General features: G+C 43.7%; 1 protein-coding gene and 1 non-coding gene across 3 annotated transcripts in view; one reads left to right on the top strand and one right to left on the bottom strand.

Annotated features, from left to right (window-relative positions):
- CTBP1 (C-terminal binding protein 1) overlaps window positions 1-25,897 on the bottom strand; it is a 330,982-nt gene that overhangs the window by 274,297 nt on the left and 30,788 nt on the right. Inside the window, exon 2 of one of the 2 annotated variants that reach the window (XM_029083107.1) lies at window positions 19,641-19,690. The gene's annotated coding sequence lies outside the window, so the exon portion shown is untranslated. The remainder of the gene's footprint in view (window positions 1-19,640; window positions 19,691-25,897) is intronic. The other variant, XM_029083106.1, reaches the window with a different exon arrangement.
- On the top strand, window positions 1,850-1,987 carry LOC114805585. The gene has a single exon (XR_003753556.1). It is a non-coding gene; the product is annotated as a small nucleolar RNA SNORA7 (small nucleolar RNA).

Here is a 25,897-nt window from a genome sequence, read left to right as displayed (position 1 = left end):
TTCAGGTAACAGGACAGAGATCCAATGATGCCGGCAGAAGAAACGGAAACGACTTGATGGCCGTTTCCCCAGATGACAGATTATCATTATTATTAATATTATTCTGGTATTTGTTAAGCACTTACTGTGTGGCAGGCCCTGTACTTAGCGCTGAGTGGGTTTCATCTAGATCTGGAGACACCAATTTGAAGGACCATACTCCCCATTCGCAAAGCAGGGAGGGGCTGAATGGATAGAGGATTATCTTCCAATCTTTCCAATAAAATTAAAAACTACAAATTCCAAGCCCCACTAAAGCTCTTCTGTGACCAGGGATAGTTAAGATGACATTGGAAGCAGACCAAGCATCTAACGATATTTACCTATGTGGACTCAAAGTGGACTCCTAACTTTTTGTTTCTTGTTGCCTGGAAATATTAACATTCTCAGAACTGTTGACATTAAGAACACTATTAACATTAGATCTTGCCCATGGATTTGCACCTTTCCTTCACCTGACCCCCAGCTCCACAGCGCTGATGTACACATCCAGAGTTTATTTTCTGCCTCCCCCTCTAGACTATAAGCTGCCTGTAGAATGGAATGCATCAACAAACTCTATTCTATTGTACCCTCCCAAGTACAGTTGGGACAGGGCTCTGCACACAGTAAGCGCTCAATCAATAGGATTGACTGATTATGGCTTCCTTTCACAAAACTGAAGTGGTGTTCTAGAAAAAAACAAAATACAGTATTCCCCACTATATTGCATTCTCCCAAGCGCTTAGTACAGTGCTTTGCACACAGTAAGCACTCAATAAATACCACTGAATGAATGAATGGTCACCGACGGCACTCAATCAATCAACAGTATTCGCTGGGCTTTCACTATGTGCACAACACTAAATTATATGCTTAGTCAATCAATCAATGCTATTTATTGAGTTCTTACTATGTTCAGAGCACTATACTAAGCACCTGAGAGAGTACAATCGAACAGAAGCAGACATGCGTCATGACCATAACGAGCTTACAGTCCAGAGGGGGAGAAAGAAAATAAAATAATGGACAAGGGGGAGGCAGAAGGGTATAAGGGATTGGGGCATGTGTGTGCTTCTGGGGGTAGTGGTGTCCTTGGGGATTATCCAAGTAATATTTATTAAGCACTTACTATGTGCCAGGTACTGTATGAAGTACTAGGGTCGATACAGGCAAATCAAGTTGGATATAGTCCCTGCTGCACATGGGATTCCAAGTTTCAATCTTCATTCTACAGATGAAGTAACTGAGGCTCTGAGAAAATGAAGTGACTTGCCCAAGGTGACAGAGTCATGTGCAGAGCTGAGATTACAGTATACAGTCCCAAGTGCACAGGTGATGCAGAAGAGGGTGTGGCTTAGTAGAAAGTGCCTAGGATTGGGAGTCAGAGGTGGTGGGTTCTAATCCCAGCTCCACCACATCAGCCGGGAGACTTTGGGCAAGTCACTTAACTTCTCTGTGCCTCAGTGACCCCATCTGTAAAATGGAGATTAAGACTGTGAGCCCTACATGGGACAACCTGATTACCTTGTATCTACACCAGAGCTTAGAACAGTGCCTGGCACATAAAGTGCTTAACAAATGTCATCATTATTCAAGCACTTAGTACAGTGCTCTACACAGAGTAAGGGCTCAATAAATATGATTGAATGAATGAGAGAGAGAGAGAATACGATGTGGAAATGAAAGGTTAGTCAGGGAAGGAGAAGGAGGTAAGGAAAAGTGAGGGAGGTATGGAAAAGTGAGGGAGATATATGAAGAGTATAAGCTCATTTTGGGCACAGAACACATCTAACAACTCTGTTATATTGCACTTTCCTAAGCACTTAGCCCCCTCTCAGGATGGCATCTGGAGAGTTTCCAGCACTCTACCAGTCTCAGCTACTGGAGGGAGAGTCAAGTAGAGGCCTATCCATTCCATTCCTAGCTTGGCCAGTGGCTAGAGAGTGGAAGGCCATCTGCTACAAGCCAAAACTAACCCATGCTGGACAGTAATAATAATAATAATAATGTTGGTATTTGTTAAGCGCTTACTGTGTGCAGAGCACTGTTCTAAGCACTGGGGTAGATACAAGGTAATCAGGTTGTCCCACATGAGGCTCACAGTTAATCCCCATTTTACAGATGAGGGAACTGAGGCCCAGAGAAGTGAAGTGACTTGCCCACAGTCACACAGCTGATAAGTGGCAGAGCTGGGATTCGAACCCATGACCTCTGACTCCAAAGCTCAGGTTCTTTCCACTGAGCCACACTGCTTCTCGACAGTGGCGGTATGGAAGACAGTCGAGGGTAGAGATGCTAGTTTACTGTGTGGAAGATGGCAATGGTAAACCACTTCCAGATTTTTACCAAGAAAGTTATGGATTCACTATCAGAACGACTGCAGATGGAGGTGGGGCGTTCCTGGAGAGATGTGTCCATGGAGCATTCGACAAGACAAGAGGCGCATAGCACTGTGTTCTGAACACAGTAAGCTCTCAATGAATGCAACTGATTGATGAAGAGTGGCAGAAGCAATAGATTAAAATATGTCTGAAGGGATAAGGTACAGAGCTATATTCTGAGAGAATCGGGGAGAAATCCTCTTGAGGGGGACTTGGAAAGGATGTGTATATGAAAATGCTGGGAACTATTTTCTGTTATCCTGATTTTTAAGATGAGAAAGACTATTCAGCTATGTCATTTATCGCACTTACCTCTTTTAAACATACTGACAAGAATTTCTTACCATTTTATTTCGTACAGTAAGTCGACCAAAATGTCTTTTCAGTACTTCATTAAAATTAGCAGAAGGCAGCACTCATAATAAAGTGATTCTCTTTTTATGAAGAGGTCAGAGTAATTTTAAATAGATCTTTACAACTAGCACTTGGTATTTATCCCTACACAGAACTCCGTTTTGGTGTTTTGAAATGAGGACTCCTAAATTTTTATATCCCACTCAGCCAATGTAAGCTCAAGCTAAATTCAGAAATTCACTATGCCTCAATTCACCCATAACATTCTGAAATATTTTCTAAGTTTTCGTTAGAAAATAGAGTTCTGAGTTATGCCTCAATTCACCCATAACATTCTGGAATATTTTCTAAGGTCAAAGTTAGGTTAAATGACCATGCACCAGAGAAGAAAAACATCCCTCATTAAAAAAACATAAAAACAAAACACACACACACAAGCACTTGAACAAAATAAGTAGCTCACAGGTTATAGACATAGATAATGAGAAATGAAGTTACTGGTCAGATTGATTTCTCTCCATTTGCCTAGTAACACAAGGGAAAAAAGACAAGGCTCTCGTATCAGACCTGTGGGCACAAACACTTCACATTAATGTCTGTCTCCCCATCTAGACGGTCAGCTCTTTATGGGCGAGGAATGTCTGCTAATTCCATTGTATTGTCCTCTCCCAAGCGCTCAGTACACCATCTCTGCACCTAGTAAGCACTCAATCAATACCATTAAATGGGTGGACTGATTATCGTGTACTAGATCGGTCGGGGCACTTTTGTCTCATGTTACCTGCACGTAATTTATTTTGTTTCCTTTTCTTATTATTCCACTGGACACAAATTGCCTGGTGCTTTTGTTAGCTAGTTTGTTCAGGGTGCATAATGCTTACAGCATTCTGCTCTTAGTTTCCCAGATTGGGCACACAGGGATTTTGTTTTGGGAAGCAAAAGGAACTCAAGAGAAAAATGCCTCTGTTGTTCCCTCAAGAAATGAACAAAATTGTCAGCCAGGGTTGAAAACCATCAAGGAAGACTAACAGAAGCTGTCTAATGATAACCACTAATTAAAGAATGAAGGACACAATACTAATTTCCTAAGGGTAGTGTTTCAAGCACCAAAAAGCAACCCTGGCTCAGTGGAAAGAGCACAGGTCCAGGAGTCAGAAGGTCATGGGTTCTAACTCTGACTCCTCCACTTGTCTGTTGTGTGACCTTGGGCAAGTCATTTCACTTCTCTGGGCCTCAGTTACCTCATCTGTAAAATGGGGATTATGACTAAGAGTGTGAGCCCCATGTGGGACAGGGACTGTGCCCAACCTGATTAGCTTCTGTCTACCCCAGCTCTTACAACAGCTCCTGGCGCATAGTAACTGCTTAACAAATACCATTAAAAAAATGACTTCATTAATGAAAATGTCCAGTTGGGTAGAAAAATGTTTATAAAGGTTGCAAATGCATTACAAGAGAAAGGAATTAGTTTTAGATTGAGCGCCCCACAGGGGCCTGGTCTAATTCCCACCTGTGCACTATTTTCCAGAGCTCAGTACAGCACATCAGAAGCACTTAATACTATTACTATCATCGACTTCTTTAAAAGTCCCTACACAAGAACGAACAAGTTTTTGGTCCTCCACTGCTGGGACAAAACAATTGTGGGTTAGTTAATGAAATATTGGCCAGCCCACAAAATGTTCACCAATTTTACTCAAACTAATTGCCACTAAAGAGGAACATGCAAGGATATATAGTACCGAAATCCATTACTAATAACTATGGTACTTGTTAAGCACTCACTATGTGCCAAGCACTGTTCTAATAGCTGGGATAGATATACCTTAACCAAGTTGGACACAGTCCCTGTCCCACAGTGGGCTTACGTGCTTAATCCCCATTTTTTACAGATGAGGAAACTGAGGCCCAAAGAAGTGTAGTGACTTGCCCAAGGTCACACAGCAGACAAGTGGTAGAGCCTGGGTTAGAACCCATGACCATTTTACTCCAGGACCTGTGCTCTATTTGCTACACCATGCTGCTTCTCTGCTTCACATTAATCCTAGTATGTAGGTCACGGATATCATTTTTCCTATCACTTGCCTATAACGTCACTTCCTTGAGATCGACAAAATGGTAAATCCCTGGAAAATTCAACTAGATTCTTTCCCCACAATTGTCGGCTCGGGTTGGCTGCACTGTGACACCAGGAAAACCCATCTCAAAAAAGCTCGGCAAGAGCCACAGGGGGCTGAGGATATTTGGCCAGGAACTTGGGAGGCCTACGAAATGAGGAAGAAAGATTTCGCTCCCGAGCACTTTGCATTAGTCGCCCGTTAGGAATATCAGCTTCTTTGGGATTATGACTTCAGATACACGACCATCTACCCCTTTATGACTGCCAAGTGAATAGAAAGACAGAAAGAGGGGAGATTTTAATTTCACATTTAATTACAACTGGAATGGCTTTTCTAGTTACACTAGCGTTTACTATTCAGCCCGCAAGTTAAATTCAGCCTTAAGTTACTTAAAAGACTGCACAATCAATGGGTTTCACCACTAAACCTTCAAATTTAATTAGCACCAGGCCACATACTTATAAAAGAAGAGGGCATCCTAACTGACTTCTAGAGACACAAATTACCCAAGAAAATGAAAGGGTCCCCTGCCAAAATCAAACTAAAAATGGTATTTACTTAGTGCTTACCATGGATAGAGCACTGCTCTAAGCACTTGGGAGAGTAATAATTGTGGTATTTGTTAAGTATTTAATGTGTGCCAGGCACTATGTTAAGCGCTGGGGTGGATACCAACAAATCGGGTTGGGCACAGTCCCTGCTCCACAGGAGCTCAATCTTATTCCCCATTTTACAGGTGAGGGAACTGAGGCACTAAGAAGTGAAGTGACTTGCCTAAGGTCACAGAAGAGACAAGTGGCAGAGCTGGGATTAGAACGCACGGTCTTCTGACTCCCCGGCTCGTGCTCTATCACTCATTCATTCAATCCAATTTACTGAGCGCTTACTGTGTGCAGAGCACTGTATTAAGCGCTTGGAAAGTACAATTCGACAACAAACTCTATCCACTAAGCTATGCTGCTCATCAGAGTTGGGAGACATATTTCCCACCCATGAGGAGCTTAATAGGTGGGTATTGCCTATTATGCTGGGAAACAGTGAGTCCTAGAGGATAGAGTAGGGGCCTGGGAGTCAGAAGGACCTGGGTTCTTACTGTTTGCAAAGCACCGTACTAAGCGCTTGTTATAATAATATAACAGACACACTCCCTGTCCACCACTCGCTTGTGGTTTAGAAGGGGAGACGGACATTAATATAAACAAATTACGGATACGTCCATGAATGCTGTGGGGCTGAGGGATGGAGGGCAATAAAGAGAGCAAAGTGGGGTGTCTTAATTCCAATTTTAAGCAGAAGGGAGTGGGAGAAGAGGAAATGAGAGCTTAGTCAGGGAAGCCCTCTGGGAGATGTGCCTGCAATAAGGCTTTGAAGGTGGAGAGAGTGGACAGCCTGCAGAATAAAAAGAGGGAGGGTGTTCCAGGCCAGAGGCAGTATGTGGGCGAGAGGTCAGAGAGGAAATCAGGGAGATCGAGGTACAGTAAGTTGAAACTGGAAGAGAGACGTGTGCGGGCTGGGCTGGGCGGTAGTTAGGAGGGCCGCGAGATGAGGTAGAAGGGAGCAAGGTGTTGAAGTACTTTAAAGCTGATGGGAAGGAATTTCTGCTTGATGCAAAGGTGGAGGTTCTCGAGGGCCTATTTCCCTGTCATATAGTATCTACAATGTATATAGTATCAGTAAAAGTTTTTCCTATACAAGGTAGGGATTATGATATTTTTACTTGCTTTACATGTCGCTCAAATCAGCGCCAAGCACAGGTGACAACTGACTTCAATTTATAAATGAAAATGAGAAGCAATGACAGCTTCTTCTCAACTTTGTTCATCTGGCTCTCAAATGGTGTTTCCCAATATTTTCTTCTTACCAATCAATTTTGATTTCAATTTCCCATCTCATTCCTCATCCCACTTGGGGTTTTTGTGAATTGCTGAATGGATATTTTTGGATATTCGGTACCATCAAGAGAGTTCTGGAATATTACATCAACTTCCACCTTAGGAATTTCAGTGTCTCTCGAGTAAAAAAACTACAGATTCTTTTGAACTCCAACTACATTTACTGGATTTCAAGTACTTATGGACATAAAAACAACAGCCAACTTTGCACTTAGAATTCTGGGCATGTTCTGATTGAAATCACTGTTGGGGAGGTTAAATAATTTTTACCCAAGTTATACTTCAATTGTCTGGGTAACCAAAAACCCACTATGGGGCAGTTTGGGGGGGGGGGGTTTAATGGTATTTGGTAAGCACTTATGTGCCAGGCACTGTATTAAGTGCTGGGGATGATACCAGATAACCAAGTTGGATTCAGTCCATGCCCCACAGGGAGCTCTCAGTCTTAATCCCCATTTTATAGTGAGGTAACTAAGGCCCAGGAGTGAAGTGACTTGCCCAAGGTCACACAGCAGGGAAGCGGCAGAGCTGGGATTAGAAGCCAGGATCTTCTGACACCCAGGTCTGTGCTCAGTGTTCTAAATTCTAAAATTTCTGAAGAATAAAAAGCATCCTCCAGCAGTACGGCCTAGCGAAAAGAGCACAGGCCTGAAGGCTGAGCATCTGGATTCTAATCCTGGCTCTGCCACTTGTGTGCACTGTGACTTTGGGCAAGTCACTTCTTTTCTCTCTACCTCAGTGACTTCATCTATAAAATCGGAATTAAGACTGTGAGCCCTTTATGGGACAGGGACTGTGTCCAACTTGATTACCTTGCATTCACCCCAGTGTTTACTACAGCAGTTGGTACATAGTAAGCACTTAACAAATACCCCAAAGATTACTATTTGTATTTCTCATCCAGAGTTTCTATGCTTAAACAATTATTTCTCTAAAACTCTTCTATGTTTAGCTTGCCAAGCCTGCACCAACAGACTCCGGTGCCGAGTGGCCACCAGAGATGGAGTGGCTGAGTCTGAAAAGGAACATCACGCTGACCGCTGACATTTTATCAGCCACAAATAGCACCAGACCCTACAGCTGTTTGTCAAAAAAGAGAGGACGTGCCGGCAGAGTGAAACCAACTGCCATTCAACCAAATCATTCCAGCTGCACTTTCACGCAAAGAAAAAGCCCTGTTCTAAAGCGATACCTTTCAATCTGGACCGGCACTTGTTTCTTTTGTTTACATGGGATTCTAAACCCACTTTCTCCAAAGCCACAAGAAGCCCACCAGATGCCTCCTGTGCATGTGACATTAAGCTAAGCACTAGGGAGGATACAAGAGAGTTAGGTATGATCCTGGCCCGTTGTCCTCTTGGATGAAGTCAATAAAACAACAAGTGAGAAAAATGACAAACCAGGCCACTCACTGTAGATATACGATGTAGGAACAGTGCTTTCACTTTTGTACTTAGAAATCCAAGTTCAAAGGAAGGAAAATGGAAGAGCAGAACATTACTATAGGACTATACATATGTATATGAATATTTTAACCAGGCTTCCATATGGCATTCCTTCCTTTTTATGGTGGTGGTATATCTTTTTACCAGTTTTCCTTTCTGAGGATCTACTTAGTGTTGTGCGGGCTTTGTTTTGGATTTTACTCTCTTTAGGGTGGTTGTATGTGCTTTGTATTTTACTCTCTCTAGAGTGCTGAGGGAATAGGCTCCATCCTCTCCCCTCTCATTCATTCATTCAAACGTATTTATTGAGCGCTTACATTGTGCAGACCACTGTACTAAGCACTTGGAAAGTACAATTCCAGCAACAGAGACATTCCCTTCTCAACAACCGGCTCACAGTCTACAAGGAGGGAGTCAGGCATCAAAATAAGTAAACAGGCATCAATAGCATACCTAAATAGGCTTCTAATCAATCTGATATTTCTTCAAAACTAGAAATGAGGAAAGGCTCTATCCACTAGGCCATGCCTCAAGGGGTACATTATATGCCTACTCATTCACAGCACTCCAAGCCCTAACAAGTACTCATTCTAAGCACAGCACTGTGCTTAGAGCAGGGGGAGGGTCAAACAGAGTTACTAGACATGAACCCTGCCCAAAAGGAGCTTGCAATTTAGTGGGGTAGACAGACGATAAATTACAAACACTTGGAAGCAATCGAGTTTAAAGATTTGCAAATTAGTCCTGAGGAATATAATAATAATGATGGTATTTGTTAAGTGCTTACTATGTTATTGATGCCTGTCGTCTTATTTTGTTTTGTTATCTGTCTCCCACTTCTAGACTGTGAGCCCACTGTTGAGTAGGGACTGTTTCTATCTGTTGCCGAATTGTACTTTCCAAGCGCTTAGTACAGTGCTCTGCATAGAGTAAGCGCTCAATAAATACAATTGAATGAAAGAATGATGGGAGTGGCACTTTGCACTAGAATCGATTCCTCCACGCAGTTTCTCAGCCCCAAAGTCTCCAGCAAGTCAGCTTCCTTACCTCCACTGACCTTTAATTTACTTTAGTAGACGGTCAAGCAAGATGTGTGTGGTGACAAAAGAAAAAGGCACGCAATCCAGCAGTGGCATTTATACAGCACTTACTGTGGGCAAGGCACTATATCAAGTGCTTGGGAGAGTACAATTTAACTGCTGGTAATAATAATAAATCGTATTTTTCGAGTGCTTACTGTGTGCAAAGCACTGTACTAAGCGCTTGGAAGAGTACGATTTAAGAACAGATGCAATCCTGCCCACAATAAGCTCACAGTCTAGATACCATAATAATTATGATGCTAATCCCGGCTCTGCCACTTATCAGTTGTGTGACTTTGGGCAAGTCACTTTCTCTGTGCCTCACTTACCTCATCTGTAAACTGGGAATTAAGACTGTGAGCCCCATGTGGGACAATCTGATTACCTTGTATCTACCCCAGCACTTAGAACAGTGCTTGGCACATAGTAAGTGCTTAACAAATACTACCATCTTTATTATTATTATTACTACTACTAAGCGCATATCTGCCCACAAAACGAGCTTAAGTAATCTTTTTGCTCTGTGAAACACTGAGGAGTTTCATAAACTTACACTGGGGAGAGAAAGTGATGGGCACAAATTTGACTTGTAGAGTCAAGTAATGGATCAAACTGAGCTGGAAGAGCTAGGCCTCCTTCACTATCACTAGTGATATGATTTAGGTCAAAATCTTTAGCCTGCAGTTCCTCAGTCTCTGCCAGTTTAAAGATGATCTGTGGCCTCATTTACCTAGATGGTGCAAAAAGACTATTATGAAGTGCCCGACTGCTAGGCTTGCGACCCTAACAGGGACCATCAGGGGAGAATAAATTTACGGTTGAATGAAGAGGTGCACAAATTTTGAGGAGGCTAAAAGAAAGTCACCGATAGCCAAGATGATATTAGCAAAGGGGCTAACAAATGAAGACCCAATCGTTCGGAGAGCTTCCTTCCAGATGAAATACTTGTCAGCTGTCAGCATTCCAGGAAGATTCTGCAGGGCAAATTTCATTATTAGCTCATTTTTCCCGCTCGGACCCCAGGAATAAAACTATAGCAAACTATAAGCTGCAGCCACTAGAGGGCAAAGCGAACTCACACACCTGAACGAGGGCTGGCCGACATTTCATCCAGTTGGGGACATTTGGAAAGCCTGACCGCTCGCTCTTACTAGACATGTCGCTGAACGCGGGGACTATAAGGGGCGCCGAAAGAACACTAAGGCCAGCTAAAGAGAACAAAAGATACAGACATCAAAATGGGGAAAAGAACATCCTGTAGGGCAACGCTACTGACCTGAGGAATGGGGTAGAAGGGTGAAAGACGAAGGCTTGCAATGCTATGAGCTTAACGGGAAAGTTAAAGGACAAAAGGTAACAGCAGAGCTGCAGGCTGGGATGTTTAGAGTTTCTCGGAAATTAAGGGTTGGTGTTTCGGCTTTTTGTGGTACTGGTTAAGCACTTACTGCCACTTGGCAGCTGTGTGGCTGTGGGCAAGTCACTTAACTTCTCTGGGCCTCAGATACCTCATCTGTAAAATGGGGATTAACTGTGAGCCTCACGTGGGACAACCTGATTACCCTGTATCTACCCCAGCGCTTAGAACCGTGCTCTGCACATAGTAAGCGCTTAACAAATACCAATATTATTATTATTATTACAGAGAAGCAGCGTGGCTTAGTTGAAAGAGCCCGGGCTTGGGAGTCAGGTCATGGGTTTTAATCCCGGCTCTGCAACTTGTCAGCTGTGTGACTTTGAGCAAGCCACTTCACTTCTCTGTGTTTCAGTTACCTCATCTGTAAAATGGGAATTAAGACTGTGAGACCCAAGTGAGACTACCTAATTATCTTGCATCTATCCCAGTGCTTAGAACAGTGCTTACCATCGTTATTATTATCTACAACCCATTTTACAGATAAGGAAACTGAGGCACAGCAAAGTGATACGCCCAAGGTCACACAGCAGACAAGGGATGGAGCCAAGATTAGAATCCAGGTCCTTGGACTTTCAGGCCTGAGCTCCTTCCACGAGGCCACCCTGCTTCTATGTACCCAGCTGCACATGGATTTCCAGTAAAAGCAACTGGGCCAAATCAAGGGCATTATCTCTTTCTAGCTCCATGTTTCGCCAGGTTCTCGCTAATGCAACATACCTTCTTCCCAGTAAATTAAGCTTCAGTTAAAAGGGAATTCATCAATCCATTTGCTCAGAAGTACTGAGTCACACAGAGAATAGTCCACCTGCATTTCAGAGCCTTCATCACCTTCCTATTGTCCTGAGTGCAATTCAGTACATGAGTTGAAACTATAAAGTTCGAATAATGTTATCTATGTAACATTAGGGAAACAGCTACTTGGCTGCGAGTCAGAGGACCTGGGTTCTAATCCTAGCGCTGTCACTTGTCTGTTGTGTGACCTTGGGCACGTCACTTCAGTCCTCTGGGCCTCAGTTACCTCACCTGCGAAACGGGGAATAAATAATAATAATGATGATGATGGTATTTGTTAAGCTCCTACTAAGTGCAAAGCACTGTTCTCAGCACTGGAGTAGATACAAGGTCATCGAGTTGTCCCATGTCTGACAGAGGGCTCACACTCTTAATCCCCAGCTTACAGATGAGGTAAAAGACATCGAAAAGTTAATTGCTTTGCCCAAAGTCACACAGATAAGTGGCAGAGCCAGGATTAGAACCAACTCCCATGCCCGGGTTCTTGCCACTAAGCCACGCTGCTTCTCCCCATCCCTCCAATGGTGAGCCCCATGTGGAACAGGGACTTGGTGGTACCTAATTATCTTGTGTCTACTCCAGCACTTAGAGCAGTGTTAGACACACAGCAAGCACTTAACGACCATAATAATTATACGATTGCCTAACGAGGCAGCACAGCTTAACAGATAGATCGGGGCCTAGGAGTCAAAAGGACCTGGATTCTAAGCCTGGCTCCGCCACTGGTCTGCTGTGTGACCTTGTGCCAGTCATTTCACTGGGCCTCAGTTACATCATCTGTAAAATGGGGATTAACAGTGTGAGCCCACATGAAACGGGAAATGTGTCCAACCTGATTAACAGGTATCTAACTCTAGCGTTTAGAACAGTGCTTGGCCCATAGCAAGTGCTTAACAAGTACCATAATTATTTGGGTGGCTTAGTGGACAGAGCACAGGCCTGGGAGTCTGAAGGCCCTGGGTTCTAATCCTGACTCTGCCACATAATTGCCGTGTGATCCTGGGCAAGTAACTTCACTTCTCTGGGCCTTCTCAGCACTTGGCCCATACTAAGTACTTAACAAGTGTTATTATTATTATTACCATTATAACTGTTATTGTGCTTCTCTTCCTATTTACACTGAAATACTTAATAACAAACAAGGAGCACAGTATCTCCAAATTTAAACTCTGCGGAATCAGAGTGGCTCCTCGACAAATTAAGATATTTTTCTATTCGACTGCCACAGTTGTGGATTGATAGCCTTAAAAATACAATTCAGGACATATCTTTTAGTCTGACATCAAATGAAGTCTTTCTGATCCCTTTCCCACGTTTTTAGAAGCACTAACTTCTCTTTTTATTCCTTACATACGGGCCTTGAATCCACTGGGTTATAGACATCTTTTTTGGCCAATTCATAAAAATGTCCTAATTTCTTCCCCTGTTGCCATACTTCATAAATGGGTCTTGAAACAGCCCAATTAAAATCAAATTTAGTTACCTGCAAAATACACTAAGTTGGGCTACAGATTCTCTCTTAATATGGTGGTGATGGATTCTCCTAGCACTCAATACCATTTTTACTATTTATTCAGTGGCATATCATACTAGGAATCATCTCTAATTCACATTACCCAAATCATCTTGGAGCATAAGATGAAAACACGAGATAATGAAGTCATGACCAAGTTTATCCCTGAACAGAACCTCTCATCCAACAAAATATAAAAGATAAAATAATCTGGAGTTTAATTCTGATCAAAGCCACATCTTCAAAGAAAAGTTCACAACTGATTCAGTCTCTCTCAAAACACTTTTAACTGCTCATAGGAAAGCATAATTAAGCAACGTAAATAAATACTGCAAAATATTTATGTACAGACATCTCTAATTTGGAAGGAGGAGGGGATGGGAGATGACAGAAAATACCATCACCATTACCTCCTGAAAAAAAAAATTTGTCTGGGAAAAAATAGACTTTTGGGGATTATTCCTAAAACTGCAGAGGGCAAAAATGACTTCACCCGCCCTAGGGCAAATGGGCAATAATAGTGCTAAGAACTAGGAAAACCATATGCAATTCACATGAAATCTGGAAAATCTGCAAAAGCAATTTGAAATAATGAAATCTGGAGGGACAAGCCATTACCCAAATTGCAACCTGGGAAACACCCAGAAGAGATCATTTTTCCTGGCGAAGCTTGTTAAGTATGACCAGTAAACAATTTTTAAAAAGAGAGAAAAACGTTAGCTACAACATAAATAGGTATCCGCATAAACATCTTTCCTTCTCAAAAGGTACTAAAAAATAAGAAAACTAGCCAAAAGAGCTATGTGCTTTCAGAACGCCAATGGGAACCCAAAAATTGCACTTAGTGGGCAAAACGTTAAGGAAACGGGCAGATCGAAATGAGTGATTGTTCTGGTAACTGATTGTTGATCCCAAGGCCCGCTGTTCCTAAGGAGACCCCTTTGCTTCCTTCCATTTCCCTTGTCCAGGTGGGGGCAGTGTGGGTTTTGAAGTATGGTGTTCCCGATTTTCCCGCTCCATCTGGGAGAGGAACCGGAAAACTAGAGAGAAACATTGGAGTCCCTGAGCCAGGAAGTCTCCATCCAATCTTTGCCTTTGGCTCGCGAGAGCCAGGTCGGGGAGATGGGGGAAGACAGCAGGGAGGGAGAGAGAAGAAGGAAGCCAGGCATGTTGTTCTTTTTCTCTGTGGTATGTGTTAAGCACTTACTATGTGCCAGGCACTGTACTAAGCGCTCGGGTGGACCCAAGCTCATCGGTTTGGACACGGTTCCCCGTCCCATATGGGACTTGCAGTCTTGATGCCCGTTTTACAGATGAGGGAACCGAGGGCCAGAGAAGTGACTTGCCCAACGTCATCGAGTGGGCAAGCAATGGAGCTGGGATTAGAACCCAGGTCCTTCCGACTCCTAGGCCCGAGCTCTATCCATGTGGCCACGCTGCTTCCCAACTTGACAGAGTTCCTCAAAGAAAAGCTGCGATGGGATAAGGCACTTTCTTAATGCCCCCACCAACTCTGGCTACTTAAGGTTATCCAGGTTATCTGGATTGTAAGATTGTTTTGGGCAGGGAATATGTCGGCTTGTTGCTATAATGTACTCGCCCAAGCACTCCACACACAGTAAGTGCTCAACAAATATGACTGAATGAATGAATCCAGCGGTAGCAAGCACAGCTGTAACAGTCTGCCCTTGGCTCTGAAGTTGAACCTACACATGACAGCCCCAAGGTGGCTTTGTGGCCAGGTACATAAATACATATATCTGCATATGAATCAATATATTAAAATAATTATGGTACTCGTTAAGCATTTACTATGTGTCATGCACTGTTCTAAGCCCTAGGGTAGATACAAATTAATCATGTTTGGACAAAGTCCCTGTCCCAAATGGGGCTCACACTCTTAATCCCCATTTTACAGATGAGGGATCTGAGGCCCAGGGAAGGGAAGTGACTTGCCCAAGGTCAGTCAAAGGGGCAGACATGTTGTAGAGCTGGGATTTGAACGCAGGCCTTTCTCCCAGGCCCGTGCTCTAACCACTAAGTCACACTGCTTCTCATGTGAGTGTGTGTATGCAAGTATATATATGTATATATACACACATATATACATAAAAATGTATATAAATATACATATACACATAAAAATGATTTAACTGTTATATTGTCTTCTCCTAAGCACTTACTACAGTGCTCTGCACACAGTAAACGCTCAGTAAATAGCACTAATGGATTGGAGAAAGGGAAAGGGAAAAATGGAATAAGGGCAATTCCAGAAAACACTGTGGACAGGCAGAGAAAGCAGAAGAGAAGAGCAGAGCCCTGCCCTGGAGTTGGGCGACAGCTCTCTAGGAATGAGTGTCACCTCTGCACTCTACTTTCCCAATCGCTTAGTACAGTGCTCTGCACACAGTAACTGCTCGATACAGTCCATTTATCCAACAATAAAAACTTTTTGTCCCATTCCCAATCAGCTCTTCTGCAGCTCCCCCAGAGGTGAGTGCAAGAGTGGGGAAAACTGGCCCTATGAGGACAGATGACTCAGAGAGGCAGATCCCGGAAGGCAAAGTGTTTAGAGAGATCCCCTGAGGAGGGCAAAGTAGATAGAGAGGTCCCCCGAGGAGGGCAAAATAGACAGAGAGGTTCCTCAAGGAGGGCAGAAAAAAAAGATCCACTGAGGAGGGCAAATTAGATAGGTCCCCTGAGGAGGGCAAAGTAGACAGAGAGGTTCCTCAAAGAGGGCAGAATAGAGAGATCCACTGAGGAGGGCAAATTAGATAGAGAGGTCCCCTGAGGAAGGCAGAGTAGATAGAGAGATCCCCTGAGGAGGACAACGTAGATAGAAAGATCCCTTGAGGAGAGCAAAGTAGACAAAGAGGTTTCCTGAGAGTGGCCAATCATAATAAATAATTATGGTATTGTAGAAAGAGAGGTCCCCTGAGCAAGGCAAATCTGGGACCGTGAGGGTCACTTGCAGGTCACCGTCAGTGCTCAGACCAGCTGGCCCAGGAGACATGCCCTAATCCCACTGCTGGACCTGGAATAGCTTTATGACGACTAGCACCTTAAATGGAAGGTGCGCCTGGCCATCGGCAAGCTCCGCTCTACCTTCTTCCCATCTGGCACGACCCCACTCGCAAGGCTTCGAGCCTAAAATTATCTGTGGCCGACTGCTGGGGAAGCAGCAATCTGGCTAATTTTAGCCCTCAAGTGAGTTGGGAGTGAGGCTAATCTGAGAGTGAATGAGATCCAATAAGTGAGGTTCACGGGGAGGTGGACGACAAGAAAGGTGATACAGCTGGTGGCATTAGGCAGAATTCAAGCAGGATAGCACTACAGAAAATGCTCCAATCCAATCAATTTCCAAACTCATTAGATGTAGCCCATCCAGGGGCGGGAGGAAACCTCTCCTCCCTTAGACTGCTCTCAGCTAGGGTTCATTCCCTTAAATAAAAGGGGGAAACCTGCTAACCGACAGTGACAGAGTGAGAGGCCTTGAGGAAGCTCTTGGGAAGGGGTGCTTTTGGACCATGGAGTCTAGAAACTGAGCTCCAATATAGAAAGGAAAGGAGAGATTCTGACTCCTCCACTTGTCCGCTGTATGAACTTGGACAAGTCACGTTACTTCTTAATGCCTCAGTTACCTCATCTGCAAAACGGGGACTGAGACTGTGAGCCCCATGTGGGATAGGGACCTGGTCCAACCCGATTAGCTTGTATCTACCCAGCACTTAGTACAGAGCTTGGCACATAGTAAGCGCTTAACAGATACCACAATTATTATTATTATTACAATGCTGAGACTAGTTGGGGCAGGTCAGAGCTGCAGAGTTCTTCAAAGCTGAATGGCTCATGCTACACTCAATCAATCAGCTGCATTTAATGAACGCTTAGTGAGAGCAGAGCACTAGACTAAGACCTTGGCAGAATCCCACCCAACAGAGTTGGTAGACATAGTCCCTGCCCACTCAGGGGCACTTTTACCTGAGAGGCAAGGGAGGCGGCTCTATAGCAGTCACTCAAATGTATTTACTGAGCGCTTACTGTGGGCAGAGCACTGTACTAAGCACTTGGGAGAATTCATTACAACAATAAGCAGACATTCCCTGCCCACAGCGAGCTTACAGTCTAGAGAAAGAGCTTATAGTCTAGGTCTTCCTTGACATGTAGCCTAGAGATAGGTCAGTAGGTCAATTGTATTTACTGAGTGCTTCCTTTATGCACAGCACTGTACTAAGCACTTGGGAGAGTACACTACACAATAAACAGACACATTCCCGGCCCACAGTGAGATAAGAGTCTAGAGGGGAGATCCTGACTAGACCGAAGGACCTAAATCTTGCTTTGACTCAATGGTAATCCATAAAGAACAGAACAAAACAGTGCTTTCTCTTCTAGTGCAAAAAAATGACCAAAACTACAGACTCCAAATTTTAGTTCTGCAAACAAACCAATGGTGGGGGTTGCGTTCCAATGCCGACTCTAAAAACTGGAAAGGAAACGGCTCCAAAATGCTCTCTGACTGGAGCCAAAGAACCTCTCTAGAGCCTCTACTTTCCAATTAGCTTTGGGGACTGCCCAATCCCTCTCCCCTCTGATGACTGACATTTACTAGAGACCTTCTTTTGAAATGTGGTGTTGGAGAAGGTTTTTGTGAACACCATGGATTGCCTGAAAAACAAATAAATGGATTTTCGGAACAAATTAATCCAAAGTGGTCTTTGGAAGGCCAATTGATTCGACTTATATTAGCATATTTTGGACACATAAACAAGAGGACTAATTCTCTGGAGAAGACACTAAGGCAAGGGAAAGTCGAAGGGAAAGTCCAGGTGAAACGTGGAAGGAGGAGGCAGACCAACAGCGAGATGGATAAAGACCATAACAAAGATATTGGAAGAACTGTTAGAAAGCTTGTGGATTATGGCAGAGGACAGGACATTCTGGAGAAAGTACATCCATGGAGTTGCTACGAATTGGAAACTACTCAGTGGCACTTAATAATAATAATAAAAGACGTGCTGGGTGCCTTTACCACACTCATTAAAAGAGGTACAGAAATGGCTATTTTTACAGGGAAAACAATTCCTAGTTTTACTGTTGATACTGATGTATTTAATCTGTTCTACGCATAATGAATAACTAGAAGAACACTTCTGATAAACAAAACTCCCAACTCTGATCATCTCTATTCTTTATCCACTTTTGTTAATCCATTCTCCTTTATCTACTTTTTTAAATCCCTTTAAGGATTGAAGGGATTTTTTTTTTAATTCTCCATTATCAGAGGTTCATATATTTGGTTCTAATAATAATTGGCTAGGTGACTCTGGCACACTATCCCTAAGTGTCCAACAGTATAATACAGTGAGTGCTTAAATATTCTAAAAAAATATAGGGACAAGTATCTGTGCTTAGAGAATGCAAGTGAAAAAAACGATTAAAATTTGTATTCATTATAAAAGGACTAATAAAGATGCCATCTTGGCATTTTGCATCTGTAACAAATGGTTATAAGAGCCTCAACAGCGTGCAGAAGAGCTAGTTGACGTCTAGAGAAAAACGACTCGATTATGGTATGCTAGATGAACAGGCCGAACACATGATAAACATCTGAATTGCACACATGACTAGAGAGCGAAAAATGACCACAAACACCTAGTGGCTTCAACCTGAATGCTCAACACAAGGTGAGAATCTTTGTAGGCAGGGAACATGCCTACCAACTCTCTTACGTTGTCCTCTCCCAAGTGCTCAGTATAGTGGTGTGGACATAGTTAGCACTCAAGAAATACCACTGAGCTTGACAGATAATGTGACATCTTTTTCATAGGATCACAAACAACCCTCTTCTGTTGGTTACCCCAAAACCTCTATGCAATCTTCTTGAGGAAAGTGGATCCACCCCAGTGCCTGATAAATGATATTTTCTGTCTGCTCCTTAAACACCACTTGGTCCCTTGCTTCTAGGTGACTCTAGCTACCCTTGTAGTCAGATACCTGACTCAGCCTCTAAGATTTCTGGGAACCCTCTCCACCATCTCCATTCACTCTCTGCCAGTCTGAGGTCTATAAGGAGATGAGGAGCAACTGACACACCTCCATCTCTCCTCCCCATTCAATGCACCCATAGTCTGGGGAAGGCTCCGCTTCATTTCCTATCACCTCGCCCCACAAGGAGCCGGCAGAGTTTGACAACTGCTCAGTGCTGCTATTTCAGAAAGAGCCCCCAACCAAGAAACTGAGGACACCATTTGGCCTCATTAAAAGTGCCAGAGAATTTTCAAGTAAAAACACTGTTTCTTGAAAACTTCAAACTGATGATGTTGGCCTACGTTATGGCTCGAGTATTGATTTGAAACAGATATGTACACCATGGGCGATACATTTTTCTTCCAGCTTAACAGTCAAAAAATGACTATGCTCAACAGCCTATTCCACCCAATAAGCCTTTGTACCATCTAAAGCTGTTTGATCACAATGTATTTAGTTAAGTCTTGTCCCTTCATAGTAGCTGGAGCAACGCTCTGGAGCAATGCCAAGCACACGATCTCTTCCAAAGGACATTTACTTCAACCTTCTTGAACATGACACAGAAAGTTAGAGGTATTCTCGACAAAGACTAGTACCTACTTTCTCTGGTCTTGATAATCCCGGAAACCAGAATGCGTCACTCCACCTGTTGATAAACACATTGGGAAAGAAACTGTTAACTTCTGACACTGGCTCTTGACACCATGATAAACCAAAAACTGTAGAATTTCAGTCCCACAGCTGGAGCCATTCAAATGATTACCAACTAACTCTGCTCCATCCTGCCAAAATTAAGTCAAATCCTGCATGACTGTGAGCCCCATGTGGGACAGGGACTGTGTCCAACCTGATTATGTAACTCCCCATTGCTTAGTACAGTGCCTGGTACATGGTAAGAAATGAACTAATATCATTTTAAAAAAAAAGACATTAGAAGAAAAAATTTTATTTCTTAGAGGGGACATATTGTTGTGCAGTATTCAATACTGCAAGAAAATGTTAATCCTAAAAAAAATTTTAAATGGTTAACAAGGTCCTGTACTATTGAAAAGATGCCTTGTACTACTTTTAATCACGAGTTCCTATTTTCCACAAGTATAGTCCAGAATGGATGGCAACACCAATTTATAATTCACCAAAATAAACAGCAGCAAAGATATTCTAAGTTAAACAAATGTCATTGCCTGATTTTTTTTGGTGGGGTGGAGGGCATTAGGGGGAGGGCACGGAGGCCGGGTGGGGGGGCAGAGGGAGCGAGGTTGTACATTTTTAGATTGTATGTGAAAATTTCTGGGTAGGGGGAAACACTTCATTTCACACAAAGAGGAGGAGGTAAAGGAAAGGGGCAGGAGATTCCAAGCTTAAGATGCTTCATGAAAAGAGTTGATATTCAAGTATATAAAAAAAACCAGAATAACTAGTGGTTCTTAATTTTAAACCAGGTAGGCAAAATTTTAAGTTGTTTCTGTGGATAAATTCATTGGTGCTCCCAGTAAAATACTTCTTGACAAAGGGATTTGGTAGATCATTTGTTCTGGGCTCTAGCTACCACCACCTCTAAGTATACATTGGGATGGGAAAAAACAGATCAATCAAGAAATGGTATTTATTGCACACTTACTGTGTGCAAAGCACCACAGTAAGCGCTTGGAAGAATCTATTAAAAGAGTTTCTAGTCATGATTCCTGCCCACAACGAGCTTCCAGTCTAAAGGATCCATTTCCTTGTCATGGGGCACCCTGCTTTTGATTTTCATAAAGCTCATCAATGTCACCCCAACACCCTACTGAGGTCGTTAAGGCTTACTGAAATGTATAAATACCCCAAGGAAAAAATACACAGACTAAATTTGTCTTCAACACAGTTACCATTAAAGAGCATGGGGCAACTTCAGGCTTTGCCATAAACCAGAAGCAATAGCTGCGGTACTTTAATGAAGTCTCCCAAGTGCTTAGAACAGTGCTCTGCCCATAGTAAGCACTCAATAAATACCATAGTCTGATTGAAAAAGTGGCCAGGAAGCAACACTGCAAAAACGGTACTAAACCCCAATTGTGACTGCTGACCCCTCGACGACTGCCTTGTAGTGCGACATACAGTCGTCAAGGATGCACAGGTCACAAGCCATATGCGGAGAGCAGCGTGCTGGACGACTGGGTGGGAGACATACCCCCAAGCTCTCGCCAACAACACAAAGTGCCCTCCAAAGTGACTTCCAAACCACCAACACAGCTCAACCATAAGTTCCCAGAGACCCAGATGCATCCACTAGGAGTTCTGCACCAATTTTAAGGCAGTCCTACTGGAACAGGAAACTCAAAACCACTAATTCCCTGCTCCGCCGCTTGCCTACTTTGTGACCTAAGGCAACTCACTTCACTTCTCCGTGCCTCTGTGCCAATTTGGGGGCAATCCTGGTGGAAAAGGCTCTGCCTCGTGTCTTCTGTGTGACCTTAGGCAACTCACTTCACTCCTCTGTGCCTCGATTACCTCATCTGTACAATGGGGATTGAGATTGGGAGCTCCTCGTGGGATATGGACTGTGTCTAACTTGACTAGCATGTATCTATCCCAGTGCTTTGTAGAGTGCCTGGCCCATAATAAGCACTTAAATACCATAAAAAAGGGCTGTTTTTCCCAGGACACTGTTTACAAGGCAGCTGTTAGAGAAGTAGCTTAGCCTCGTGGATAGGGAACAGGCCTGGGAGTCAGAAGGACCTGGGTTCTAATAGCAGCTCTACCACTTGTCTGCTGTGTGGCACTGGACAAGTCACTTCACTTCTCTGTGCCTCAATCAACAAATCTGTAAAATGGGGATTAAGACTGTGAGCCCTGTGTGGGACAGGAACTGTTTCCATCCTCATTAGTTTGTATCTACCCCAGCACTTAGTACAGTGCCTGGTACATAGTAAGTGCTTAACAAATACCACAATTATTATTATTAGTATTATTATTGTACTGGTCATAGTCAAGCAGAGTCACCAGAGTAGGTGTGATGGATATGACTCAGAGATAAAGAGTCACCTGTTGACAGGACAAAGATGGCTACACCAGAACTTGAAGAGCACCTCGTGGCTTGGACCAAAGTGAAGCTCACAGAAACTTGTGCCATGAAATGCAACCCACTGGGCAGTGCCACAGTATGGTAGAGTGGGAAGAGAGCTGACTGGGGAATTAGGAGCCCCTGGGTTCATGTGAACCAGGTCTGCCTGCTGGAGCTCTGCATCAAGGTTCCAGGTTTCTGAATGAAGGACCACCTAGTACAGCTCCTGACAATCAACTGGCTAAAGAAGGAGGTGAAAGAGCCCTCCGATTACCGGGGCAAATGCCCGCTAAGCCACAGTGTAACTCAGACGCTAGCTTGTCGCTTCTTCAGCCGTAATGGGTTCTATGTAGACTAGCCGCGTGGCCTGGTGAAAAGAGCACAGGCCTGGGAGTCAGAGAACCTGGCCTCCGCCACCTGTCTGCTGGGTGACCCTGGGCAAGTCACTTCACTTTTCTGGGCCTCCGTTCCCTCATCTGCAACATGGAGATTAAGACTGTGAGCTCTGCACAGAGTAGTTTGTATCTACTCCAGCGCTTAGTAAAGTGCCTGAAACATACTAAGTGCTTAAATATAATAATAGCAATAGTAACTGTATTTTTAAAATATCTGCTATGTTCCAAGAACTGTCCTAAGTGCTGGGGTAGATATAAGAGCATCTGACTGGAGACTGTCCATGTCCCACGCAGGACACCTAGTCAAGAGGAAAGGAGAACCAGTATTTTATCCCTATTTTACAAAGGAGGCAACTGAGGTCCGGAGAAGTAAAGTGACTTGCCCAAGGTCTCAGCAGACAGGTGACAAAGCCGGGATAAGTAGCAGAGTCTCATTATTCCCGGCCCCAGGCTCTTTCCACAAAGCCAAGCTGCAAGTGATAACAACTTTGTGTCCACTTTGTGCAAAGTGCAGGCCCCCTGACTGCCTGCCTCACTCACTCTTTACACACCATTGGCCAGGGACAGTGTCACTGACAGGTAAGACAAAGTGCATGTGACACTATGCAAATCACTAGCACTAAAATCAATTCCTTCACACAGGCTCTCCATCCTGAAGTCTCAGGACCAAAGCTCATCCATCATTCCCAAAAGATGACAACAATCTAAAGCTTTTCCATCTATCGCTCATGGCCTCACAGCAAGTCTGGAGAGTGACGATGGCTTCGGCTCCGTCATATTTACGGAAGGAATAATGAAGAGGTGGCATAAAGCCGTTTGAAACTTATTTATTTAAATTAATGTCTATCTCCCTCACCACCATCCCTAGACTGTAAGCTCCTCATGAGCAGAGAACATGCATAAACTATTTTTTTGGGGGGGTATTTGTTAAGCGCTTATTATGTGCCAGGCACTGTACTCAGCACTGGAGCAGATACAAACTAGTCAGGTTGGACACAGTCCATGTCCCACATGGGCCTCACAGTTTTAATCTCCATTTTGCAGATGAGGAAAATGAAGCACAGAAAAGAATAAGTGACTTGCCCAAGGTCACACAGCCAAGTGGCAGAGCCGGGATTAAAACCAGGTCCTCTAGACACCCAGGCCCGTGATCTAACCACTAGGCAACGAACGCTGGGGTAGACACAAGCTAATCAGCTGGATACAGTCCATGTCCCATATGGGGCTCATAGTTTTAATTTCCATTTTATAGATGAGGTTGCTGAGGCACAGAAAAGTGAAGTGTCTTGCCCAAGGTCACACAGCAGCAGACAAGTGGCAAAGCCAAAATTAGAACTCAGGTCCTTTCTGACTCTCAGACCTGTGCTCTATCCACTGGCCATGATGCTTCTCTGCTGTACTGAACTCTCCCAAGTGCTTATTTCGGTGCTCTGTACACAGTTAGCACTCAATAAAATCAATCCATCATGTTTAAGTGCTTACTGTATGCAGGGCACTGTAATAAGCGATTGGGAGAGCACAATATAACAGAGTTGCTAAACCCGTTCCCTGCCTACAATGAGTTTACAGTCTAGAATGTAAGCTCATTGTGAGCAGGGAATGTGCCTGTTTGTTGCATTAAACTCTCCCAAGCACTAATACAGAGCTTTGCACACAGTAGGCACTCAATAAATATGACTGAATGGATGAACGAAAGTGGTTTGAAATGCTAATGTTGATGATTTTGCAGTCAAGGACATTAGTACAGTGCCTGGCACATAGTAAGTGCTTAATAAATATAATAATTATTATTTCCTGAGCACTTAAGTGCTGGGCACCATACCAAACACGTGGGAGATCACGACAACTGTAGCAGGACCCATGTTTCCACTGGGCAAGAGGCTGACAATGTAATGGGGAGGAAGAAATCATTTCCAGACACAGAAACCGGGAGAAAGAGCAACCTCCCACTCATTCGGTAGAAACAAACAGAAGGAAACAGCTGAACAAATAACTGAATGTACAAATAAAAACTCCAAGTGAGGGTGTGTGTGCATATAAGTGTTGAGGATGAGAATAAAATACACAAGACCGGGGTGTTGTGAATCGGGACTGGATTCTTGAAATCATAATCATCATCATTACGGTATTTGTTAAGAGCTTACTATGTGCCAGGCACTGTACTAAGCGCTGGGATGGATTCCAAGCAAATCGGATTAGATACAGTCTCTGTCTCTCGTGGGGCTCACAGTCTCATTCCCCATATGAATCAACTGAGGCCCAGAGGAGTAAAGACACTTGCCTGTGGTCACACAGCAGACAAGTGGCGGGGCCGGGATTAGAACCCATGACCAGGGGTCAGAGGCAAGACAGTTGACAGCAAGACACCGTCTAGAAGGTGAGCATGGGAGGAATACAGGGGAAGCTGAAGAACAAAGGGTGAACGGAGGCAACATATAAGATGGAGAATCTCTGAGGGCCGCTGAGGAGGAGAAAGATGATTGCTGCAGCAGCATGGAGTATGGACTGAATGGAGGAGAGACCAAAAGCAAGCAGACCATCAAGGACAAGCGTTTGGATGAGTGTGGTAACTGTTGAAAATGAAGAGGAAGAGCCCGATCTGGGAAATGTTATGGAAGAAGAGTTGGTGAGATTTAGTCTTCAGAGTGACCAGTGTTGACATGAAACTTTTCCTCTTAGGATCTGGAGTTCTTGTGCGCCTACCAACTGGATATATTTCTGTTTCATACTAAATCGGGATGCATATTAGCCATAAATGTCTATACAAACTATTCCAACATGACTTGAGACAGAGTTAAACCAAATTCACCAACAATCATCAACAATAGCATCTACTGAGCAGCAACGTGCAGAGCACTGTGCTAAGCACGTGCGAGATTACAAAATAGTTGCAAGAAAGGATCCCATTGCTTGTTCCGCACACTAATAATGAGGATAATAATAATAATAATTACTGTATTTGTGAAGTGCTTACTAGGTGCCATGCACTGTGCTAAGCACTGGGGAAGATACAAGGTAATCGGGTTGGACACAGTCCCTTTCCCAAAGAGGGCTTACAATATTAATCCCCATTTTACAGATGAGGGAACTAGGGCACAGAGAAGTTAAGCGAATTGCCCAAGGTCACACAGCAGACAAGTGGCAGAGGAGGGAATGAGAACCCATGAATTTCTGACTCCCAGGACTGTGCTCCATCCATTAGGCCACGCTGCTTCTCCATTAAATTTGAGTCTCCACTCCCAACTCTCTCCCATGCCACTGCTGCCCAGCACAAGTGTGTTTTGACTTGTAGCAGACTGTCTTCCACTCGCTAGCCACTAACCCAAGCTAGGAATGGGATGGGTAGACCTCTGCTTGACTCCCTCCTGTAGCCAAGACTGGTAGGGTCCTGAAAACTCTCCAGGTGCCATCTTGA

Source organism: Ornithorhynchus anatinus, chromosome 18, assembly GCF_004115215.2.
Source record: "Ornithorhynchus anatinus isolate Pmale09 chromosome 18, mOrnAna1.pri.v4, whole genome shotgun sequence".
Taxonomy (NCBI): Eukaryota; Metazoa; Chordata; class Mammalia; order Monotremata; family Ornithorhynchidae; genus Ornithorhynchus; species Ornithorhynchus anatinus.
The sequence above is the reverse complement of the archived record's forward strand: the minus strand, read 5'-3'. Positions and strand labels throughout refer to the sequence as shown.